General features: G+C 56.6%; 1 long non-coding RNA gene across 1 annotated transcript; it reads left to right on the top strand.

The window, feature by feature from the left end:
* Positions 1-788: 788 nt before the first annotated feature.
* Positions 789-5,463, top strand: LOC123644461. Its single transcript, XR_006737142.1, has 3 exons — positions 789-923; positions 3,032-3,266; positions 4,788-5,463. It is a non-coding gene; the product is annotated as an uncharacterized LOC123644461 (long non-coding RNA).
* The last annotated feature ends 2,809 nt before the right edge of the window (positions 5,464-8,272 follow it).

Below are 8,272 nucleotides of genomic sequence, written 5' to 3'. Positions count from 1 at the left end.
TCCTGGGTTCCCCAAGCTTGGCTAGCCTCTCTTATTGTCCCCCTGCCACCGCTCCCCCTGGGCCCCGCTTGGTGAGTAACACGCTGAGCTCTGGACGCTGGCCCTGACTCCCAAGAACTCACAGTGTGGCCAGAATGAAACAGGACCTGAGAAAAGAAACAGAGGCCAGAGGACATAGCTCTGAATTGTGCAGCTGGACTGGAAGAATGAGACCGGGGAGCTTGTTCCAGGGGGAGCCTGGCTGGCGCGGGGAGGCCCGGTCCACAGACTTCTGGCGCGGGGAGGCCCGGTCCACAGACTTCTGGCGCATGAAGTATGAATGGGTTTACGGAGCAGGTGCCAGGGACTAGCGGCTGGCCAAGTACCCCTGGGTGGGGCAGACACCCCAGGGCTGGGCCCATGTGCCCTTACTGACTTGGGGCCAGAGGCTCAGGGGTCTGTCCGCCACCGCAACCCCCCCACTACCCCAGATGGTGATTTAGCAAGTTTCTGAATTTCTCTGAGCCTGGGTTTGTTTTGCTTATCTGTAAAATGAGAATAAGAATAACCTATTTTAGGGTCATGGTGAGATGAAATAAAATAATCCAGGTGAAATGTTGACTTCAGTGCCTGGCACGTACTAGGCGTGCAATGAATGGTACTGACATCTAGCAATTTGGCAATATTTATTAAACTTGGGAATGCATACGCTCATTTCCCAATAATGCTACAAATATTCTCACATGTGCAAAATGATATGTGTATTCTTTGCAGATTTGTTTGTAACTGCCAGAGATTGGAAACAGCCCAACTGTCCATCTGAGGGCCAGGTTACATAGATTATGGTCTGTCCATACGTGTAACAGAGTGCTTTGCAGCTGACACGGAAGGAGCACACTCTTTGTGCGATGATACAAGGATCTGACCTCACAAGGAAAGGGGAGGTAAGCAAAGCCCCTGTGTGGTGTGTGCATGAGCCAACATCGTGCCCTATGGAAGGAGTGGCCCAGCTTGTCAGGGGCCCGGGCCAGGGAAGAGGCAGGGTGTAACAGGAAGGACAGAAGGTGTATGCAGGGCCCATCTCTCTCTCTCTCTCTCTCTCTCTCTCTCTCTCTCTCTCTCTCTCTCTCACACACACACACACACACACACACACACACACACACACACACACAGAAAGACAGCAGCTCTCTCCTGCAAAACCAGACAGACTGTTGGGTGAGGTGGGGCGCACAGCTCTGTGGGAAGGAATAACACAGTCCCCATGGCAACAACAGGCAGTTGTCATTTTCAGACTGCAGCAGCACCCACAGCACAGGAAGAGGCTGCAGGCCACCAGCGGGGCTGCCTTCAGGTCCTCCGTAACCCCACCTCAGGCTCCTCACCTGTAAAATGAGGATCTGACCCACAACACCCCCGCACTATGATGCCTGGGAGGAGAAACCGAGAGGCAGGCCGGGAGCGTACTTTGAAGCAAGCTTAGGGCTCTGCAAACTCGAAGGCTGTTAGCCTCCCACGCAGGCCCAGAGGGGTGACCTGGTCCTCTGTGTGCAGCCTTGAATTTCTGTCATAAAAGCATCTTTCAGATAAATAAATAATGACTAGAGAAGAGGAAGAGGGCAGATTGCATTTCATCTGGGCTGGAGAGCTGCCTGGCCTCTTGGGCCAACTTGGACAAGATGCCCACAGATGTGAGTCCCCACCAGGTACTGTCCACTTGCTTTCCAAGCACCCCTGCCTTTCCCCCACCCAAAGCCCCAGCCTAGCCCTCCCAGCTTGGAAACTGTTTCCACCATCCCTGTCTCTTCAAGGAAGAGCGTTTTCGCAGGAAGGCACCACCCTGATCACTGGCCTTGTCCCACGGCATGAAGCAGACCTCACACTGGACATTGCCAGCTGGGCCGGTTGGACGATGATCATGGTGCTCAGCACCTCCCAGGCCTGACCCTGCCGAGAAAGGCAGCAGATGAACTCTGACTCCCAGGTGTGGCCACTTGCTCAGCCAGGTGCAGTAGGCAGCCTCCCCTCTGTCCACGTGGGCATGGGACGCAGCGTTCTGTTTGCCCGTTGAGACTGGCCTTGTAGATCCATACAGGGGCAGGAATAGGCAAATCAATTCTGTTTGTGCTTCTGCCAGTTTCTGGAGACATGCCTCGATGGCCTTCCTTCTGCAGATTCTCAGGTGATGCCCTCCCGCTCTGGCCTGTGCCCCGCTCGGGTTGGGGGTGCAGGCCAGGTGGCTCCAGGCCCCCACTCACACTAGTGCTGTGGGGCTGTGGTCACAGCCACACTCCATGGGCAACAGTAAACACTTTAAAACCCCTTTTATAAAGCAGTTAAAACAAAGGCAGGAGTATGATGAACAGTATACAATATCCCCATGACATTTTAAGGTGAAACAACATCTCGTGCCAGCAGCTTTGCAGGAGGCCCCCTTGGGCGTCAGTCACTCTCAGCTGTTGGGGGAGAAAAGTCTGAGATCCCTCTAGCTGAATTTGTGTTCCTATTGCCTTTCACAGACCTTCCTGCCAGGGCATGATCTCTAATCTTTATAGGAATAGTTTTATCTTCTGCAGAGGGATTGCCTGGCGGGGGTGGAGGGGTGGGGGCTGAGAGGCAAGGCTTTAGAGGAGGCTGAAGTCAGGTCACCTCCCACCACCCACCCCGGGTGGAGTCAGACCCTGAACCCCTCCTGTGGCCAGGTGGACCCAGGTGAGGAAGCTGGGGCTCTGGGCTGTTGGAGCAACCTCACCCTTGGGCCAAATGGGGAGGCCACATGGGCAAGGTGACTCCTCTGTGCACAGCTTAGGGGCCCAGCACTGCCCAGAGGTCTTGTTTGGGGTGTGGTCTTGTTTATGCTGTACAACAACTCTGAAAAAAAAAATCCCCACTGTTCTTGAACAAACCAATAGTATCTGTCCCAGCGTAATGACAGAAATATTGTGAGAAATTAAGCATCTGGCATTCAGATATCAGACTCCGTTTTAGATTGAAGCTGCTTGGATTATGCTGTTTTGGGCTTCAATGTTGCCTTACCAGTGTGCTTCTGCAGGTACTTTGAGGCTTTGGGGACGATCATTGGGCTCTGCCAGGCCTTGGTGGCCCTGTCTGAGATTCGAGGGGGTCGGCTTGGACCCCTGCTGGTTAGACACCCACAGCTCAGCACCAGCCGGTCCAGGCTTGCGTCCAGCTCTCCACAGTGCCTCCCCTCCACGGTGCCAGCACCCCTGTCTCCACTAGGTCCTGATGGCGTGAGACGCCCAGCACCTTCTGACTCTGGCTGGAGAGTGAGTATCAGAGAGGGAACAAGGTGTTGCAGGGTCCCCCACTCATTTCTGAAGGAGAAAGCCCTGGGACCCCACAGCAACAAGGTCTAGAAATAAGCGTTCTCTGTCTCACCTCTGGGCCTGGGCCAGGCAGGGACACCCACAGGGCAGCTGAGGGAGCTGAGATCACCCTCAGGCCACCCAGGGGTTGGTCCAGGGCCTGTCTTGCTGTGCCTCTCTGACCCCTCGGTGCCTGGCACTGGCACCACCCCGCCCCTCGCATTCCTAAAGGAGATTCTCCAGGGATCTCTGTGTTTTTATCTCCCCCACCCATCTCAACTTCACAGATGAGAAAACTGGCTCAGAGAACTGACATGTTCCACCCCCCTGTCCCTACCCACACCTCCACCCCCACCTGCTGGCCTCACGCCCCTTCCCCTGGCCTCCAGGTGCTCCACCAGCCTCACCTAGGGCCATGGAAGAGGCAGGGAGCCCTGCTCTGCAGAAGCTCACGCCCGGGTGATTTGGACTCGAAGGCTCGAAGCCGGGGTCAGGAGCACTATGCAATCCTCCAGCCAGATCACACACTGCACTTTGCAGAACAAACACTTCCTCTTAGCCCCATGCATGCCCTGGCCTGGAACACACTCCTGGGCTTTCCTTTTTCTGCTCTGAGAGCCTTCTCTGCACACGTCTCTCCCAGCAACCCGGCACTGTGCAGTTATTTAAAGCTGCTTCTGTTCATTCAGCCCCTGGGATTCCTACCAGACCCTGAACTCCATAGGGGTTGGGCTGGGCTCAGGGGTCCCAGGATGGGCCTCGTGGCATCCAGTGAGGGTGTGCCAACTTCCCCCTGCCCCACAGTACCCCCAGCACCCTCCATGCACACAGAAAAGCCTGTCTAGGGCAGGAGCTATCCCAAGCCCAGACCCCTTCACTTGCCTCTCCCTGAATAGGGGTGTCCACAGGGTACTGTGCACAGGCAGAGCTCCCGGAGCCCTGCAGGCCTGGGGCCTTTCTCCGCTGGCCTGGGAAAAGCAGTCTCAGCAACCAACGGCACCTGATCACCCACAGGGCTGAAACGGGTTAAAAATCTTGTGAGGCTCAGGCCCAGGTAGAAAGGCCTTTCTGCGTTTTTAAAAAACCTCAATGCAAATCCGATGCAAAAAGGAAATAAAAATATCTGAGGGTATTTCTTAAATTAAGTCTGACACATTACCATGTCATTCGAGGAGAAGAACCAAAACAGACATTCCCTGGGTTTGTTTCTTAAACATTTCCATGAATGAGAAGCAACTTTCCTGACAGACCCTCTCTCCAGATGGCCCAATTCCCTGGGGACCAGCTTCTGGCCTGATACGATCTCCTGGGGGGGTTGGCCATATTAAGGCCCTGGGGCCTCCTGCGGCTGCAGGGTCCCAGAGGGCTCCTGCAGCTCGGCAGCTGTGGCAGATGGGCTGTCCCCTCCTGCCCACACAGAGCAGCCACCCCCATGAGGCAGGGGCCTGTGCCCAGTGGCCGAAGGCTGGTCGTTCTTCTCAGATCCAGGTGGAGGTGCTCAGGCGGGAAGGCTGTGCCTACTGAATGCTCTGTTTGAAGCCACACTCGGGCAACTGCCAGGAGGGAGTACCTGGAGGGCCCACCGACACCACCCTCAGCTGCTGAGGGAAGAACTGAGGAGGGGGCTTCCTGTCCGGTGTTGCTGAGGGTGCTCCTGAGAGCCAGGCTGCAGGAAAACGGGGCCCCCACTCTGGCCAACTCCCAGGCCCTGCCCATGCAGCTGGAGGGGAGCTCAGGGCTGCCCAGGGCCGGTGTTCTGGAGGCGCAGGAGGGCGGGGAAGGGAGAGTCAGTGCTATCCCTGGTCCAGAAGGAAGGAAGTCCCAGGTCAGGAGGGCCCCCACCCCCTCCCGGCCCCTGGAGACTCTGGGCTTCTCTCTCCCAGGGCCCTCCAGACACACCTCTGCCCACGGATGGCTCAACTGACTGCCCAGCTGCTCCCGCGCGAGGTGCCCGGCCAGCCCAGCCGGTGCAGGGGGCAGGGGGCGGGCTATCAAGGGTTGGGAGATTCAGGAACCGAATTTTAAAAAAAGATGAGAAAGGAGTGGCCGACTTTTAATTTTGCCCATTAAAGGTGTTGTCACAAAAACAATCTCTATCTCCCATAACCATTTCATTTAAAAAGAATGTTTTAACATTAAAAAGAAAACTCAAGTTTAAAAAAACAGAAAACTTTAGCATTATATTAATAAAAGGAGGCAAAGCTGTCCTTTCTTTTTCTCATTGTCCTGTGACCGGGGTGGGGGGGGTGGGAGGGGGTGCTCTGTCCGGAATCTCTGGGGCAGGCTGAGCTGGTCCGGCCAAGTGGCCTGGGCATCCCAGGGCGCCCTGCAGGCCCTGCTAGTTGGGGACTGATGGCTAAGCCTCTGCTGAAGGTTTCCTGCTCCCCAGACACAGCCCCCAGGGGCTGAAGAAGCCTGGCCAGCCCAGGTGTTTCCTGGACAGCACCTGGCCTGGCCCCAGAGGGGTTGGGCGCAGTGGCTCCTCCCTCCCCAACCTGGCATCTCTGGCCTCCAGGCTGGCACTGCCGGCTGGCCAGCACTGGCCCAGACACTCTGCGTGTGCTCGGAGCCAGCTGCCACACAAAGCCGCACTGTGGGCCTCTGGCAGGCAGGCATGTGACAGCGAGGGTGGGCAGCGGCCCGGTTGGGTGTGCCCCACCGCCTTCCTCCTGGTCAGGACTCGGCATCCTTGCATCTGACCCCACAGAGCAGAGCCAGGCCAGGAGAGGTTTGGGGGACCATGGTGGGGTGAACAAGCACAGAGTCGTGGTACCCTGGAAGAGACCTGTCATCCAGGGGACTCTAACTGGACTCATTCTGGGATCGGCCCCAGCACCCAAGCCCCAACTTCACCTAGAGCCTGGTCCTTTTGTCTCTGTCACTGGCCATTTCCCTGTGACATAGCCTTTGAATCCAGTGTTCTTGGTGTTAAGGAGCCTTGACACCGGCCTCAGGGCCGTCTGTGTGGCAGAGCCCCAGCCCTGGGCTTGCGCACACTCCCTTTTCCTTCTTGTGACAGATGGTTCTGACCTAGGGCCTCAGCCTGGGCCAGCTCACTGCGTGGAGGAGAGGACCCCTGAGCCCGGGTCTGCCCACCAGGAGTGCAGCTCCACACTGAACAAAGACAGCGAGCACCTCCGCCCTGTCCCGTGAGCCCTCGGCATGCTCACAGCTCTCACAAACTAAGCAACAAACCAACACAGCCCACCCAACGAGGGAAGCAGAGGGTCCTCCTTCCTCACTTAGTGTGGGCCAGGCCACCCTGGGTTCCTCTCCTTTCCAAGCCTCCACACCGTATGGCCTGTGCTCCAGGCTGGCGAGGATGGTAGGGAGTTGTGTGTACCCTCTGCACAATGGCACGCTATGCCTTTTTAAAATACGGTGACCCCAAACTAATGTGAAAAGAATGCATGCCCAGCTATTTGTCTGGGAGGCCCCATCTTGATGAAGGAGGCACATCTTTCTCCTGGCCCAGGCCAGACCCCAGGGTTTCCCTCTAGAATTCTCCCTCCCCTTGTTCCCTGCACCCCCCGTCACCCTCTGCATGGAGGCCAGTGCCACCCTCAGAGCCAGCAAGAGGAGCCTCTATTCTGGGGCTTCCTCCAGCGGTGCCCCTCCCCATGTCCCCAGGGGCAAGGTGTCTGTGGGCCCCGGGGATGTGCCCACCCAGAGCCTGTGCCCCTTCTAGGCCATACTCCAGGCACAAGGACCTGGAATTTCGCCCCAATCAACCCCACCCCACCAGCCGGGCTTCGTGGGCCTCCCACTCTCTTCCCCATAAGTGTTCATACTTGTGGGCCCAGGGCCACCAGGGTGGCTGTTTCCAGTGACAGCCCCCCACACGCAGCCTCCCCAGCTAGTCCCCTCCTGTGGGACGGGCAGGGAGAAGGTGGGGCTAGGGCTACATTCCTGGGTGGGATGTCACAGACGCCAGGATGCTACATTCTAGCCTGGCCTTCCAGGTGGTTGTGAAGACTTAAGTGTCAAGGTAAATGGACAGAAGGGATTTCATCAGCCCTTTGTCTAGCTTAACCCATTGCTTTCCTACACTAGGACCACGTGATATTGTGATATAGTGAGAACTATATATTTGGTCTAAAAGCCAAAAAGACTAAAAGTGTCTACCTCACCTCCTTTTCCTGGCACACAGCTCCTAAAACCCAAGGAATCCCTGAAGTCATAAGTGTCTTTGTGTGCTAATGCGGTGACTGATGGCTGGGGGCTCGTGCATGGCCTCAGGATGGGGGCTGGTTGCCAAGGGAATCAACCACGCAATTAGAGGGTTGGGATTTTCAGACCTCTGGAGAGGGGAGAAGGGCTGAAGGTGGAGTTGATCACCAATAGCCAATGAGTCCTCAATCATGTCTACATACCAGAGCCTCCATTTGGAGGGCGTCCAGGTAGCTGAGCACGTGGAGGTTCCCGGAGGGTGGCACACCTGGAAAGAGCATGGAAGCCCCGCACCCCTTTCCATACGCCTTGCCCTGTGCGTCTCTTCCATCTGGTTGTTCATCTGGATTCTTTGTAATATCTTTCACAATAAACCAGTAAACTAAGTGAAGTGTTTCCCTCCTGAGTTCTGTGAGCCACTCTAGCAAAGGATTCAACCCCAGGAGGGGTTGTGGGAATGGGATTCACAGTCCATCGGTTGGAAGTACAGGTTGGCATCGAATGTGGGGGCAGTTTTGCGGGGCTGAGCCCGTGACCTGTGGGGGCTGACACTATCTAGGCCGATTGTGTCAGAACTGCAGAGAACCAGAGAACTGAATTGCTTGGTGTGGAGGATGCGACCCACACATCTGGAGACCAGAATGTTGCGTGTGTGTAGAGAAGAAACACAGTTTGCCCTCCCTGTGCGGGCGTGGAGCAGGTGGGCTTTTATCTGTTCTGGGCCCAGCAGCCCTGAGGCCCTTACCCGTGCCCTGCATCTGCCGGAGCTGGGGCGGAGCCCGAGCCCCACCCTCCAC

Source organism: Lemur catta, chromosome 9, assembly GCF_020740605.2.
Source record: "Lemur catta isolate mLemCat1 chromosome 9, mLemCat1.pri, whole genome shotgun sequence".
In the NCBI taxonomy this organism is placed as follows: Eukaryota; Metazoa; Chordata; class Mammalia; order Primates; family Lemuridae; genus Lemur; species Lemur catta.
Note: the sequence above shows the minus strand (reverse complement) of the source record. Positions and strands in the feature narration are given on the sequence as shown.